General features: G+C 44.4%; 1 pseudogene; it reads right to left on the bottom strand.

The window, feature by feature from the left end:
• The window catches only part of LOC701144 (dehydrodolichyl diphosphate synthase complex subunit NUS1 pseudogene), a 46,374-nt pseudogene that overhangs the window by 27,411 nt on the left and 1,684 nt on the right, over nt 1–17,279 (bottom strand).

The raw sequence follows: 17,279 nt of genomic DNA on the forward strand, positions 1-17,279 counted from the left end.
CAGGGCCTGTCGTAGGGTGGGGGAGGGGGGAGCGATAGCATTAGGAGATATACCTAATGTAAATGACGAGTTAATGGGTGCAGCACACCAACATGGCACATGTATACATATGTAACAAACCTGCACATTGTGCACATGTACCCTAGAACTTAAAGTATAATAAAAATAAAATAATAATAAAAGCTTTAAAAAAAAAAAAAAAGAAAAGACCCCTATCAGAGCAACATGAATTCTGCTACAACTGAAGCAAGAACTAACATAAAATTTATGGTGACACTTAGGTGGAAGAAGGGTGATGTTTTATGAAAAGTTTATGGGGACAATGCCGCCAAAGAAATCTCCAGTTTACAAGTGGCTAACTCGTTTTAAGAAGGGATGAGAAGATCTTAAAGATGAAGCCTGCAGTGACAGACTATCCATGTTCATTTTTGAGGGGAAAAAAGTCATCTTGGTCCGGCGCAGTGGCTCACGCCTGTAATCCCAGCACTTCGGTAGGCCAAGGTGGGTGGATCACGAGGTCAGGAGATTGAGACCTTCCTGGCTAACACGGTGAAACCCCATTTCTACTAAAAATACAAAAAATTAGCCAGGTGCGGTGGCGGGTGCCTGTAGTGCCAGCTATTTGGGAGGCTGAGGCAGGAGAATCGCTCGAACCCAGGAGGCGGAGGCTGCAGCGAGTCAAGATCACGCCACTGCACTTTAGCCTGGATGACAGAGCAAGACTCTGTCTCAAACAAACAAACAAACAAACAAAAATCTTGTGTCCTAATTGAAGAGGACTGATGATTAACAGTAGAAATAATAGCCAACATCATAGACATCTCAACTTTCCATTCATTCATTTATTTATATCAGTATGGACCTATGGATCCCTGTTTTATTCGATAGCGATAATCCTTTACTACCATTATTTGTTTCAATTTTAGAATTAACCCAGATTTGTCAGTGGAAGCCCATTCAAGCTGGTTTCTATGTTCTTTTGACCTCTTTCCGTTATTGCTTGTTATTTCCATATCTTCTGGTACAAGATGGTTCGCTCATGTAGTATTTTCTCTGCTCCAGCACCGGAATCAGCCATTTCTCCAAAGAGCTCTGATTCCTTACGTGGCAAGTTGTATTCAGGAGTAAGAATCCCGGCACTAGGTGTGTTCGTTGTTACTGGGTGTCACTGATCCCAGAAGCTTTCAGCGACAGAGCCAAGGAATGTGTGTGTGTGTGCGCGCGCGTGCGTGCATGCTTGTGTGTGTGTGTGTAAATGTTCACATTCACTCATTTACATTTATACTTTTGTTTGTTTGTTTTGAGACAGAGTCTCACTCTGTTGCCCAGGCTGGAGTGCAGTGGTGCAATTGTGGCTTACCGCAACCTCTGCCTTTTGGGTTCAAGCGATTTTCCTTCCTCAGCCTCTGGAGTAGCTGGGATTACAGGAGTGTGCCACTACTGCCTGGCTAATTTTTGTATTTTTGGTAGAGACAGGGTTTCACCATGTGGACCAGGCTCGTCTTGAACCTCTGACCTCAAATGATCCACCCACCTTGGCCTCCCAAAGTGCTGAGATTACAGGCATGAGCCACTGCGCCTGGCCCATTTATATTTCTTTATGTATCTAACTACATATATTAAAAACCATGAGTGCACACCAATCAGTATCTCCAATTCCAAACCAACAATACAGGGTCCATTCTAGTTTTCCCCTTCATATATATATACACACACACACATATATATATACACACACATGTATGTAGATATTTTGCTCTGTTGTCCAGGATGGAGTGCAATGACATGATCTCGGCTCACTGCAACCTCCGCCTCCCAGGTTCAAGCGATTCCCCTGCCTCAGACTCCTGAGTACTGGGATTACAGGCACCTGCCACCATAGTCAGGTATTTGTGTATTCTTAGTAAAGACAGGGTTTCACCATGTTGGCCAGGCTGGTCTCGAACTTCTGACCTCAGGTGATCCATCCACCTCAGACTCCCAAAGGGCTAGGATTACAGGTGTGAGTCACCATGCCTGGCCCTGGCTCCCATTTTCTTCTGTATTTTCACTTATTTGATCAATTTCCCTGTATGTAACTGTTACGGACTGAATGTGTTCCCTTCCTCCCCAATTAATACGCAAATTAATTACATCCAATGTGATTTATTTGGAAACAGGCCTTTGGGAGGTAATTAGGATTAGACGAGATAATGATAATGGCCCCTCATGATGAGATTAGTAAGCAGAGACTCCAGAGAGCTTGAATGCAACTCCCCATCCCTACACACCATGTGAGGACTCAACCAGAAGGCAGCCGTCTGCAAGCCAGGAAGAGAGGCCTCCCAGGGAATTTAATCTACCAGCTCCTTGGTCTTGGACTTCCCAGCCTCCAGAATGAGGAATAAACAAATTTCTGTTGTTTAAGCCCCGCTGTCTATGATATTTTGTTATGGCAGCCTGTATTAGTCTGTTTTCAAGCTGCTGACAAACACATCCCCAAGACTGGGAAGAAAAAGCAGTTTAACTGGACTTCCTTACAGTTCTACATGACTGGGGAGGCCCCAGAATCACAGTGTGAGGTGAAAGGCACTTCTTACATGAAGGCGGCAAGAGCAAATGAGGAAGATGTGAAAGCAGTAACTCTTGATAAACCCATCAGATCTCGTGAGACTTATTCACTACCATGAGAACAGCATGGGGGAAACCACCCCCATGATTCAAATTAACTCCCACTGGGTCCCTCCCACAACATGTGGGAATGATGGGAGTACAATTCAAGGTGAGATTTGGGTGGGGACACAGAGCCAAACTGTATCACAGCCTGCCCCTCTCAGCTGCCCTGCCTGACACACTCTTCAGCACACTGGGCACCAACACCCTGCACCTGGCCAGGCTCCCGCCCCTCACCCCCACCAATACACAGACACTCCCCTCACCCTGCTGAGGTGGTCACTGCCATCGTTGCCCTGTGTACTGACACCTTCCCCATAAGACCGCCATTCTTGTCCACTGGTTAGAACTCCCAGAATGGAATTCTCCACTCCTTGGTCTTACCGGAATATGCTTGGCTGTCAGGGTCTGGGAATCAAGTGTGGGAGTGCACCGTTCAGTGTGAAATGTCCAAGCAATATCCCTGCCCTCAGCTGAGCCCGAAGTTCCTCAGTTCAGGAGAGCTCAGAAGGCTCCTGAACTCCTCAGAGGCAGCCTCTGTCTTTCGCTAAGGAGAGAGGCTGGAGTCTGGGGCTCTAAGTGCTTCTTAAACAACAGTGCAGCCTGTCCTGCCACACCAGCAGCCTGGAAAACCTGAGCCTCCCGAGGGGCACCCAAATCAGCTTACTTCCTAGGGTTCCCCTACCACCAACTGAAACGTCAGCTTTTTTTCTTCTGTTGAGTCAATTGCCGCTTGGTTATCTGCATGCCAGCTAGGTTTTTCTTTATTCCCTCCTGCCCCGAACCATTACCTCTTTAATTTTTCCTTTGTTCTTGTGGGTATATAACTTAAAAAAAAATCCCTTTGCTGGCCGGGTGTGGTGGCTCATGCCTATAATCCCAGCACTTTGGGAAGCCGAGGTGGGTGGATCATTCAAAGTCAGGAGTTTGAGACCAGCCTGGCCAACATGGTGAAACCCCGTCTCTTCTAAAAATACAAAAATTAGCCGGGTGTGGTGGAGCATGCCAGCCAAAATGTAAGGCTCTTACATTTTGTCAGCTGAGGCTCTCAGGAACCTACCTCTGTCTTTTCCCCTAGAAGAGATGGTTCGGTATTCGCTAGTTCAGTGCTCAGGTGACTTTATAGGACATAACTGCCATGAATAACAAGAATCAAGCCAGGTGTGGTGGCTCACACCTGTAATCCCAACACTTTGGGAGGCCAAGATAGGTGGATCACAAGGTCAGGAGTTCAAGATCAGCCTGGCCAAGATGGTGAAACCCCGTCTCTAATAAAAATACAAAAATTAGCTGGGTGTGGTGGTGGGTGCCTGTAATCCCAGCTACTTGGGAGGCTGAGGCAGGAAAATTGCTTGAACCCGGGAGGCAAAGTTTGCAGTAAGCCAAGATTGTGCCACTGCACTCCAGCCTGGGCAACAGAGCAAGACTCCATCTCAAAAAAAAAAAAAAAAGAAAGAAAAAAAAGAATTAACTGTACATGTTTCACATTTTCGAATGTTTATTTCATTTAATTCATTTATTCACTGATTTTTTTTTTGTTTCAACACCTTTATTAAGGGATAACTGGCATACGCTAAAGACATATTGAAAGTGTAAAGTTGGCTAAGTTTTGACATATGTATATACCTGTGAAACCATCGCTGCAATCAAGATAATGAGCACAGCTTCCATCCCCAATGGTTTCCTCAAGCCTCTCTGCAATCCCTGCGCCAGGCAACCACTGATCTGGCCCTGTCGCTATAGATTAGTGTGTATTTTCTAACACAAACCAATTTATGTTTTAGATTCCTAAGTGTCTAACTGCATTTGGATTTCTAACTAATGCAGAGGAGGAGATACTTGGGAGACGGTGTTGTAAACCAAGCCAGGAGTGCATGGCGTTGGCTGCACGGGCTGGCAGCAGTTGAGGGAGACATGCAGTACAGACGGGAAGATCATTGCCCTTGGAATGCTGTGGCAACAGATGTAGTCAAACTGGCCCAGCAGTATCTTGGATTCCTTATCGTTCGGATTCCTAATTCCACTCAGGTGTCAGATAGTATGTACTCTTTCTTCCTGGCTTCATTTGCTTAGCATCACTATTGTGGGATTCACCCATGTTGTTGTATGTAGAGATATAGTTCATCCTTTTTTAATGCAAGCAGTATTTCATTATACGAATATATGAATTTTTTTTTTTTTTTTTTGAGACAGAGTTTTGCTCTTGTTGCCTAGGCTGGAGTGCAACGGTGTGATCTCAGCTCACCGCGACCTCCGCCTCCTGGGTTCAAGCAATTCCCCTGCCTCAGCCTCCCATGTAGCTGGGATTACAGGCATGGACCACCATGCCCGGCTAATTTTTTATTTTTAGTAGAGATGGGGTTTCTCCATGTTGGTCAGGCTGGTCTCGAACTCCCGATCTCGAATGATCCACCAGTCTCAGCCTCCCAAAATACTGGGATTATAGGTATGAGCCACTGCGCCTGGCCTGAAAATTTGATAATTAATTTATTGTTGATGGATTTCAGGGTTGTTTCCAGTTTTGGCTATTACAAATAAAGCTGGTGTAAATATTCATGACAAGTCTGTGTATGGACACAGGCTGTCATTTGTTTTGGTAAACATCTAGGAGTAAAATAGCTGGATCATATGCTGTATGTGCATTTAACATTTCAAAACATAGAACATTTGTTTTCCAAATGGCTGTAATTTTTTACAATCCCACCAGCAGTGTATGAGAGTTCCAGTTGCTCCATATTCTCACCAACATTTGCTATGGTCATTTACTTTCGTTTTTTATTTTTATTTTTTTGAGATGGAGTCTCACTCTGTCACCCAGGCTGGAGGGCAGGGGCGCGATCTTGGCTCACTGCAACCTCCGCCTCCCAGGCTCAAGTGATTCTCTTGCCTCAGCCTCCCAAGTAGCTGGGATTAAAGGTGCGTGTCACGCCCAGCTAATTTTTGTATTTTTAGTAGATATGGGGTTTTGCCATGTTGGCCAGGCTGGTCTGGAACTCCTAACTTCAAGTGATCCACCCACCTCAGCCTCCCAAAGTACTGGGATTACAGGCATGAGCCACCGAGCACGGCCAAGTATTTTTAATTTTAGCAATTCTAATAGATGTGTAATGGTATTGCTTTGTGGTTTTGTCTTACATTTCCCTGATGACTAAAAATAGCACCTTTTCATGTGTTTACTTGCCATTCATATATCTTCTTTGAATATAAGATAAGGTGTCTTTTCAAATCTTTTGTCTATTTTTAAATTGATTTTGTAATTTTCTTACTATAGTATTTTGAGAGTGCTTTTATCTCCTGGATACAAGTCCTATGTCAAACAGATTGTTTGCAAATATTTCTTCCTGGTCTATGACTGGTGTTCTCATTTACTTAATACAGTCTTTCAAAGAGCAGAAGTTTCTAACTTTGGCAAAATCCAATTTATATTTTTTTCTCTTATGGATCATGTATTTGGTGTCATACCTTAAGAATCTTTACTTTACCTAAATTCATGAAGATTTTCTTCTATAAGTTTTAAGTTTAGTATGTTTCATACAGGTCTACGATCCATTTTGAGTTAATTTTTGTAAATGGTTCAATGAATCATTGTATCAAGGTTCATTTTACTTGCATATTAATATCCAATTTTTTTTTCCAACACTATTTCTTGAAAACCCTACCGTTTTTTCTCTAAATTGTCTGATTTTTTAATCATTTTTATTTCATAAAATCATAAATGGGGTTTTGTAACCCAAAGTTGAAATGTTTATTCTTCATAGCTTCAGAATTTGATGAGCAACTCTAGACTATGCTTTCCAAACCAGTCTTCTTGGCTATTTTTCAAACTTCTGAGATCTAGCATTAAACTGCTTGATTCTAAATGTATGATTTTAGATAACTATTCTCCATTGTTGACAAGAGTTTTCTGAAAACAGTCTATCAAATATAAAGAATGGTTTCTAAGAATCAGTAGTGACTTAAGAAATATTAAACACTTATCAATAAATCAGTTACTCATTTTAAAAATAACAGAACCAGTGCTGTTCTCTGTCATAAAAGAGAACACGTAAAATTAAATTGTTTTTATAGATTTGGTAATCTTTTATTCCCCACATAGGCCTTCAATCCTACTTAAAGACCTTTGATGCACAGTAACCATCAGGATTTACTGAGTAAAATCCCAGGTATTAACCACGGCCCTAAAATGTGCTATTCCAAAGAGAAAGAGGTTCGTTGATGGATTTTTTTTTTTTTTTTGAAGATGGAGTCTCGCTCTGTTGCCCAGGCTGGAGTGCAGTGGCACGATCTCAGCTCACTGCAACCTCCAACTCCCTGGTTCAAGCGATTCTCCCCTCTCAGCCTCCCAAGTAGCTGGGGTTACAGGTGTTTGCCACCAAGCCCAGCTAATTTTTATATTTTTAGTAGAGATAGGGTTTCACCACATTGGCCAGGCTGGTCTCGAACTCCTGACCTCTAGTGATCCACCCACCTTGGCCCCCAAAGTGCTGGGATTACAGGTGTGAGCCACCACACCAGCCAGATGAAAATATTTTTAAAATCAACTTTGCGTATAACATGGCATACTGCCCACCAAACAAAAAAGAAAATCTAAATCTTCTTCCTTTTATAGCAGTGCCCACCTTTACTCCGAAGATTACAATGTATTCACCTTTTATGCTTGTTTGTTTTTTTGACTGCCTAATCTAATATTTAACTTTTAAAAATTCTGCATTTCAATGTAGTAATAGTTATTTTTCAAATGATCTTCACAGTCTGGAACACAGACACCAGAGCAACACTCTTAAGTCACACTGTTTGACCATAATGAAGAGAAGAAAATGGACTGATATCTGAAGATCTGTATTCCTTCTGCTCTGAAGGTAAGGAAGTTTTTAACATGGGAGCAACACAGAACTTCATTCCTCTGGAGCTCCTTTCAATGCAGAATGCGGCCGGGCGTGGTGGCTCACGCCTGTAATCCCAGCACTTTGGGAGGCCGAGGTGGGTAGATCACAAGGTCAGGGGTTCGAGACCAGCCTGACCAACGTGGTGAAACCCCGTGTCTACTAAAAATACAAAAACTAGCCGGACATGGTGGCGGGCGCCTGTAATCCCAGCAACTCAGGAGGGTGAGGCAGGAGAATCACTTGAACCTGAGAGATGGAGGTTGCAGTGAGCCGAGATCGCGCCACTGCACTCCAGCCTGAGCGACAGAGCGAGACTCTGTCTCAAAAACAACAACAACGAAACAAACAAACAAACAAACAAAAACCCCACAGAATCCTTCAATTCAACAAGTAAATATTCTATTCTTAAAAAGTAAAGTTTGGTCACTAAGAAGGACTGAACAAAAATTATTCCCCTCCCCCCAAACACAACTAGAGCAGCTGTAATCAGGCCCCCTTCTCCCCACAAAAACAGGGAAGTTGTCGGGGCTGAAGACTTTAAGTGTGACATTTCAGTTCCTAAAACATCGCTGCTGCTTGCTCAAAGTTCTAGGTCTATGTATTTCCTTCTCCAATATGTCCCCATGCATAAGTTTATTTCCATACATACCAACATGCACATATGTGCACTCACACATGCACACACAGACACACATACACACCTTCTCTCAAGTCAGACACTTGTGTTTGTTGATAAATCATGAGGATTATGGACTAGGTGTGTATAGGGTTTCATAGGTGCTTTGTAAACATCAGAGTCACTTGGGTCCTTTTCTTTAAAAGCCTAAAATCCAATTATGCCACAAATGACCACTGCTTTGCCACACGCTGGTCACAGCTGCATACTGATGAAGGGAAGAGAAAAAGTCCTCAGAACTGATGTTTAAGTAGGAAGGCAAAGAGACAATCTCAGACAATCTGATGTGCCAGGGAAGAAAGTTTAATGCGCTGTCCACAGGACCAAACTTCAATACTAAATCAGGATCAGGAGAACCATTTGAACTAAGTAAACTGCCTAACATAGCTACATCCAAATCTGTGGGGGTCGTTTTTGCTTCTGGGCTACTAACTGGCAAACGTCCTGAGTAGCTCTCAGAATATCTGCTTTTCCGTCTACTGGGGATGGCACCTTCACTGCCAAATGGCAATTTAGAACTTCATCATCTTTGTCGTTACTATTTGCAAACTCTGGTGAGTATTTTGAACAATCTAGGCCCAGAATTTTTGCTGTTGTTTTAAAATTTCATCCATCAATCTGAAATTACTTCTTTTGAAAAGGTTGGTGGTTGTAGACGCGAATGTAGGAGGTGGCCACAGCCATACACCACACCACGAGGCGTGCAACGTCCGAGAAACTGGGCTCTTGCTCCACCATGGTATCACCAGGCCCATGTGCACATCTAAATTGTTTTCTGAATCTTCGTTGAAAATCAGTTGTTCAGATAGGTGTGGTCTATTTCTGGGCACTCTATTCTGCTCCTTTGGTCTATTTGTCCATCTTTATACCAATCCCACATTGTCTTGATGACTGCAGGATTTAATAAGTCTTGAAATCCAGTCGTAATAGCCTTCCAACTTTGTCAAAGTTGCTTTGGCTATTCAAGGTCCTTTGCACTTCTATATGGATTTCAAAAGTGGCTTGTCGGCTGGGGGTGGTGGCTCAAGCCTGTAATCCAGCACTTTATAAACATCACTTTGTAAACCGCCAACGCAGGTGGATCACATAAGGCCAGGAGTTCAAGAGTAGCCTGGGCAACATGGTGAAATCCTACCTCTACTAAAAATACAAAAATTAGCCTGGTGTGGTGGTGCATGCCGATAGTCCCAGCTACTCAGGAGGCTGAGGCAGGAGAATCGCTCGAATCTGGGAGGCGGAGGTTGCAGTGGCAGAGATCGCACCACCGCACTCCAGATTGGGTGACTGAGTGAGACTCCGTCTCAAAAAAAAAAAAAAAAAGAAAAGAAAAAGCGGCTTGTCAAGTTCTGTGAAAAAGCCTGCTGGAATTTTGATTGGGATTGCACAGAAGGATGCATTTCTGAGCGTTTCTGAGAGATGCATCTTCAAAGGTAGGACAGGGGCTAGCTCCTATTTAACACTGGCAAACCCTGGGGAACTAATCCAGTGCTCCCTTGACTGGCATTTTGGGGACATCTTTTGTATAACCAGCTCACACCCAAATCAGGACAGAGCCAGCCTCCCCGCCCTGCTCTTTGGCCAGGTTCACATTTCTGTCTCACTGAATCTGCATAGGAGAACAGAGGCATCTGCAGCTCACGAGCTGCTCATTTGCTGGTTAAGTGGGAGCCCCACTGTCCCCACCCCACACAGCAGTGACATGAGGGATGGTGAGATTTCTGAACCAGTAAATCCAATTGGCCCCTGGCTGGTCTGTTACTGAGGTATACAAGCCTAATGCCTAGTAGTTTTCTGGATGGAATAGAAAGGTTAAAACTCTACTTAAAACATCAAGCATAGGCCGGGTGCAGTGGCTCACACGTGTAACCCCAGCACTTTGGGAGGCTGAGGCGGGCAGATTACCTGAGGTCAGGAGTTTGAGACCAGCCTGGCCAACATAGTGAAACCCCATCTCTATTAAAAATACAGAAATTAGCCGGGCATGGTGGTGCACACCTATAGTCCCAGCTACTTGGGAGGCTGAGACAGGAGAATCACTTGAACCCGGGAGGCAGAAGTTGCAGTGAGCTGAGATCATGTCACTACACTCTAGCCTGGGTGACAGAGTGAGACTCTGTCTCAAAAAAAAAAAAAAAAAAGCATGAAACAACACTGCCTTTATCTATTAAGCTTACAGCATTTTCCAAAGAAGACATTTTTTCATCCTGGTAGACAGAAATCCCTGCTATTTCTCTGAGATGGGACAAGAACGCTAGACTACTTTTTAAAATCCAGTCTAAATTCTCTAATGCAAATCCAGCTATGATTTCTTTCTTCTTTCTTTTCTCTTCTCTTTTCTTTCCTTTCTTTTTTCTTTCCTTTCTTTCCTTCCTTTCCTTTCTTTTCCTTTCTTTTCTTTCTCTCTTTCTCTCTTTCTATCTCTCTCTCTCTTTCTTTCTTCTCTTTCTTTCAGCCAGAGTTTCCACGCTTGTCTAGGCTGGAGTGCAATGTTGCCATCTCAGCTCACTGCAACCTTCACCTCCCTGGTTGAAGCGATTCTGCTGCCTCAGCCTCCCGAGCAGCTGGGATTACAGGTGCCCGCCACCACGCCCGGCTAATTTTTTTGTATTTTAGTAGAAATGGGATTTCACCATGTTAGCCAGGCTGGTCTTGAACTCCTGACCTCTGGTCATCCTCCTGCTTCGGCCTCCCAAAGTGCTGGGATTATAGGTGTGAGCCACCGCGCCCAGCCTGTCTATGATTTCTTAACAAGGACAAGAGGGGGAAACCTGTTCATTTTCCTAAACTACTGTCTGTCTACACAATCCCTCCTTGGTCCCTCACACGAAGCACTTACGGTCTATCCAAGGTCCTGACTTGGGGAAGCTGACAGGATGCTCCAGAAAGAGACAGAGACGTATCGTCAGGACCACTCTTCAGATGCCTCAAAACCTGTTTCTGTTTGCAAATGACCCTGGGTCTAACTATCATGGCATTTTTGATCCTCCTATTGTTCTATTAATCCACAGTAATCGTCTTAATGTGTGAAATCCAAACTTGTTATGTAGGAAGTGCTGTTGCTGGGAATTGAGAAACAGAATTTTTTGGATCACAAAAGCAGCATGGAGAGGATTTATGGAAAAGTTGCTGTAAGCTGCTGTGGTTACAGTTTAGGAAGTGTGGTTATTCGAATAATCATTTTGAGCCTATTTTTTCTCTTAAATACTGGGAAGAGGATTAGGGCCAGTATCGCCTTCTGCTGAGGTTGTTAGCTCTCCTCCCTCACCGGCCAGCGAAGGAGGGCCTCCAAAGGAAGCCTCCGCCCTGGGTATCTAGGTGGTTAAGCTATTTCTTGGTACCAGCCTTACTCTTCATGAATCTTCTCTTTATTCATTCAGTTCCCTGGGGGATTCCATCTGATTTCCTTTCCTCTTCACATCTTTTATTAATTATCTACCCCGTAAAGTTCTTCTTCCAAAACCAATTCCAAAGTGGAAAGAATTTGTCAGTTTCTCTTCTTGCTGTCCCTTATTCTCTTATTCACAAATATTTACTGAACACCTATGATGTGTTCATCAACGTTTGAGTCAGACTCCATCTCTGTCCTGGTGAAAATGACAAGAGTGAGGCAGACAGGTACTAAACGAGCAGACAACAATATGTACTTGAACGGAAGATGCATGGTATTCTAGATTTTAATATTTCTGAAATTGAAATGCATCTTATAGGTGATGATGGGAGGGAGGGAGGGAGGGAGAGAGGGAAGGATTAAGAGAGAGAGAGAGAGAGAGAGAGAGAGAGAGAGAGGGAAACCTCCAAGTTAGAGGAGGGCAGTGTAATACATTTATTCTTTAACACTTTTAGGTTTTACCTCTGCCATTTGACTGAATGCATCTAAATGATTTGCTGAAGCTGCTGTCTTATGTTGCATTCCTCCCAGAGGCAGAGCCTGGGACAAGGGCTTGCATATGGGTGTTTGTTTGGCCTAGTGATCCTAGAGAACAGAAGTAAGGGATTATGCAATGTGGAGGAGGGGAAGCCAATGTCAGGTGCGTGATGAGTCAGTTGGCACATGGGCAAGTGGGGTGCAATCCTTCTGGAGCCTTCTGATGGGCCATGTAGAACAGGCTCTAGAATTGCCCACCCTAGAGGTAGATGGGGAAGCATTTATCCACCAGCTTTACGTTTCCACAGGCATGGGTACCACACTGCAGAGCTGGAGAAGTCTAGCTATGTGAGGCAGCTGAGGTGAGGTGCCTTCAGATTACACCTGCTGCTGGGCCAATGCTTGGAGACAGTGGTGAACTGAGAAGAGGAGATGCAGCAGAAACAATGTTTGATACAGGCCAGGTGTGGCGGCTCACACCTGTAACCTCAGCACTTTGGAAAGTCAAGGTGGGCGGATCATCTGAGGTCAGGAGTTCGAGACCAGCCTGCCCAACATGGTAAAACCCCATCTCTACTAAAATACAAAAATTAACTGGGCATGGTGGCATGTGCCTGTAGTTCCAGCTACTAGTGAGGCTGAGGCAGGAGAATTGCTTGAACCTGAGAGGCAGAGGTTGTAGTGAGCTGAGATAATGCCACTGCACTCCAGCCTGGGTGACAGAGGGAGACCCTGCCTTAAAAAAAAAAAAAAAGTTCAGTACAATTGCTATTTTTTTTCTCCTATTTGCTAAGAATGTTCATAGCAGCTTTATTCACAATAGCCCCAACCTGGAAACAATCCTGAAGTTCATCAACAAGAGAATGCATAAACAAATTGTGGTATATCTGTCCACTGAAATCCTGCTCAGCCACAAAGAAGAATGGACGACTGATACATGCAACAACATGAGATAGGGTCTTGCTATGTTGCCCAAGCTGGTATTAAACTCCTGGCCTCAAGTGATCCTCCAGCTTCAGCCTCCCAAAGTGCTGCGATTACAGGCATAAGTCACTGTACCCGGCCTACAAGATTCCACTTACATAAGTTAAAGAACAGGCAGGCTGGACATGGTGGCTCACACCTGTAATCCCAGCACTTTGGGAGGCTGAGGTGGGCAGGTCACTTGAGCTCAGGAGTTCAAGACCAGCCTGGGCAACACGGCAAAACCCCATCTCTAATATCTCTAATAGAAAAATTAGCTAGGCATAGTGGCGTGCACCTGTAGTCCCAGCTACTTGGGAGGCTGAGGTTGGGGCATTGCTTGAGTCCAGGAAGTTGAGGCTGCAGTGAGCCAAGATTGCACCACTGCACTCCAGCCTGGGTAACAGAGGAAAACCTTGTTTAAAAAAAAAAAAAAAAAAAAAAAAAAAAGAGCTGGCCAGGCATGGTGGCTAATGCTTGTAATCCCAGAACTTTGGGATGCCAAGGTGGGTGAACCATCTGAGGTCGGGAGTTCAAGACCAGCCTGGCCAACATGGTGAAACCCTACTAAAAATACAAAATACAATCTCTACTAAAAATACAAAAATTTGCTGGGCATGGTGGTGTGCACCTATAGTCCTAGCTACTCAGGAGGCTGAGGCAGGAGAATTGCTTGAACTGAGGGGACAGAGGTTGCAGTGAGCTGAGATTGTATCACTGCATGCATTCCAGCCTGGGCAATACAGCAAGACTCCATCTCAAAAAAAAAAAAAAAAAAAAAGAGCAGGCAAAGCTAATCCATTGAAGGGGAGGTGATTAGAGCAGTGGCTGTCTCTGGTAGAGTACAGGGATTAACTGCAAAGAAGTATGAGAGAACTTTCTGAGATGATAGGAATTGCCCATATTTTAATAAGTATGTGGACTGTATGGTTTATGCACTCATCAAAACTCATTGAATTGTATGCTCTCTTTATTTCTTTATATATATATATAGAGAGAGAGAGAGAGAGAGCGTATATATAAAAAATTGTATGTGCGCTCTGTCTCTTTCTATATATGTGTGTGTAAATTTTACCTTAGAAAAAGAGCTATGGCCGGGCGCGGTGGCTCACGCCTGTAATCCCAGCACTTTGGGAGGCCGAGGCGGGCGGATCACGAGGTCAGGAGATCGAGACAACGGTGAAACCCCGTTTCTACTAAAAATACAAAAAATTAGCCGGGCGCGGTGGCGGGCGCCTGTAGTCCCAGCTACTCGGGAGGCTGAGGCAGGAGAATGGCGGGAACCCGGGAGGCGGAGCTTGTAGTGAGCCGAGATTGCGCCACTGCACTCCAGCCTGGGCGACAGAGCGAGACTCTGTCTCAAAAAAAAAAAAAAAGAAAAAAAGAAAAAGAGCTATAAAGAAATAGTTAACTCTAGGTAGTAGACGCACTTCTCGCATGGTAAAACTTACCTCTGGAAGTATTTTCTGTGTCCTCAAGTCTGTAGCAGATGATAATGAGAACTACGCTTCTTGCTCTTGTAAAAGGGCATTATAAATATGGACAGAGCGAGATGGGCGGATCACAAGATCAGGAGATTGAGACCATCCTGGCTAACACGGTGAAACCACGTCTCTACTAAAAAAATACAAAAAAACTAGCCGGGCGAGGTGGCGGGCGTCTGTAGTCCCAGCTACTCGGGAGGCTGAGGCAGGAGAATGGCGTAAACCTGGGAGGCGGAGCTTGCAGTGAGCTGAGATCCGGCCACTGCACTCCAGCCTGGGTGACAGAGCGAGACTCCGTCTCAAAAAAAAAAAAAAATAAATAAATAAAATAAAATAAATAAATAAATAAATAAATACGGACAGAGTGAAGACTAGAATGTACCCTGTGGTGTTGGATGTATCCATGTGAACTCATGGTTTTCTATGGATTAATAGAGATAGAGACGGACCTACGTATATATGTTTATGTGTGTTTGCACACACATGTGCACACACACACACACCATTTCCTAGCTCTATCTGCTGAAAGGGCCTAGAAGCAATGACACACTAGGAAGAATGAGCATGCTTAGAACTGGGATCTTGGTTTCTAAATGCCATTCTCTACTAAGATAAACCAGGGCTCTTTTTAGAAATGGCTGGCTCTAGGGCTGGGGCAGGGGAAGTACAAAATGACCCTGAAACATGTTAGATAGACAGTAGCTCCAAGGCTGATGGAGAGTATCAAAAAGACAGTGGAACCAGCTTGAAGGAGTCCCCAGTGGTCAAACATGGGGGCAAACTGAGCATAAAAATAAACAGTGATAGTAATGGAAATTAGTAGTCACGGAACTGATGATGAACTAAATTAAGAGTATTCATCACTAAACTAAGAGTATTCATCAATAAAATGAAGCAGGACTGGAGTAGCAGCAATTGGAGACAGCATCATTAATGTCCAGATAAACAGCATCCTTTCCCCGAACTGCAGGATCCCAACAATCCAAGGATGCACAAGGGCAGCCAAGTCACCAAGAACTTCAAGCTGCCAGTCAGACTTCGGCAAAGTACCCGGCTTAGAATCCGCCAGGCGTGGTGACTCACACCTGTAATCCCAGCATTTTGGGAGGCTGAGGCAGGTGGATCATGAGGTCAAGAGTTTGAAACCAGCCTGGCCAACATCGTGAAAGCCCATCTCTACCAAAAATATAGAAAATTAGCCGGTCATGGTGGCGCACACCTGTAGTCCCAGTTACTCCAGAGGCTGAGGCAGGAGAATTGCTTGAACCCTGGAGGTGGAGGTTGCAGGGAGCTGAGATCACACCATTGAACTCCAGCCTGGGCAACAGTGGAAGATTTCGTCTCAAAAAAAAAAAAAAAAAAAAAAAAAAAAAGAATCCTCTGTGTTAATTCTAGTCACTTCTAACCCTAGTACCAGTAACTGTAGCATGCTTAGTAGCTGTGGAAGGTATGAATCTTGACTCACAAACTCAAAGTGTACATAAAGTATCAATTTCTTTGTTTTCATTATATCAAACTAAATCTTTCAACTCCTCAGCCTCCTAGGCTGGGAGAAAATTACATTGTCATTGGTGTTAAGGTCTCTTCTCTTCCCAGCTCGCAGCAGAAGTTGGACATTCTCTGTGGTGCCTAAAACAGGCAAGACACCATCCTGTGTTTTGTGTTCTCTTTATCTTCACTCTCTCTCTCTCTTTTTTTTTTTAGATGGGGTCCCTTTTTGTTGCCCAGACTGGAGTAAAGGCTCACCGCAGCCTTGACCTCCCGGGCTGAGGCAATCCTCCCACCTCAGCCTCTTGAGTAGCTGGGACTAGAGGTGCATGCCACCATGTCCAACTAATTTTATTTTATTTTATTTTACTTTTATTTTGACAAGGAGTCTCAGTCTGTTGCCCAGGCTGGAGTGCAGTGGTACAATCTCGGTTCACTGCAACTTCTCCCTCCTGGATTCAAGCGATTCTCTTACCTCAGCCTCCTGAGTAGCTGGGATGACAGGCGCGCACCACCATGCCTGGCTAATTTTTGTATTTTTAGTAGAGATGGGGTTTCATCATGTTGGCCAGGCTGGTCTCGAACTCCTGACCTCCTGCTTCTGCCTCCCAAAGTGTTGGGATTACAGTCGTGAGCCACCATATCCAGCCTTATCTTCATTTTTTATACCCGCCAAGGTTTCTTTCAGTCTGGTTGGTCTCTGCTTCCTTGAGGCCGGGAGCCTTGTGGTTGGGGCCCTGCTCATCAAGTCAGCCTTTCTGAAATCTTCACAACCTGGGAGAAGCAGAGAGCAGAGCCCACTGGCTGGAAGAAATCCCTCCTGCTGCCTTTTGTTGCCTCTAAGGCAAAATGCTTCTCTCTCATTGGTGTCCTCAAAAGAGGAGCACATTATCTTCTTTGTGAACTCCAATTTCAGAAAAATAAAGCCCAGGGAAAAAGCATTTTAAAAGCAATTTCACCTTATCAGAGTAGCCCCAATTTCCTCTGAGGCACAGGGTTAGTGGGGGACATGGGGGAGCACACAGGTCCTGTCTATTTTGGGATGGAGAGGAGAAGCGTTGGAAAAATTATTCCGAGAAATGGCCCTGTCACATAGATCATAAGTGATCCTGGCTGTTTGTAAAGTGAAAACATATGGCTTGCGCATTAATCATGGAGAAGAATTGAGAGAGGGCTGGGTGCAGTGGATCATGCCTATAATCCCAGTGCTTTGGAAGGCCGTGGTGGGAGGATCAATTGAGGCCCAGAGGTCAAGACCAGCCTGG

This window comes from Macaca mulatta, chromosome 17 (genome assembly GCF_049350105.2).
Source record: "Macaca mulatta isolate MMU2019108-1 chromosome 17, T2T-MMU8v2.0, whole genome shotgun sequence".
Taxonomy (NCBI): Eukaryota; Metazoa; Chordata; class Mammalia; order Primates; family Cercopithecidae; genus Macaca; species Macaca mulatta.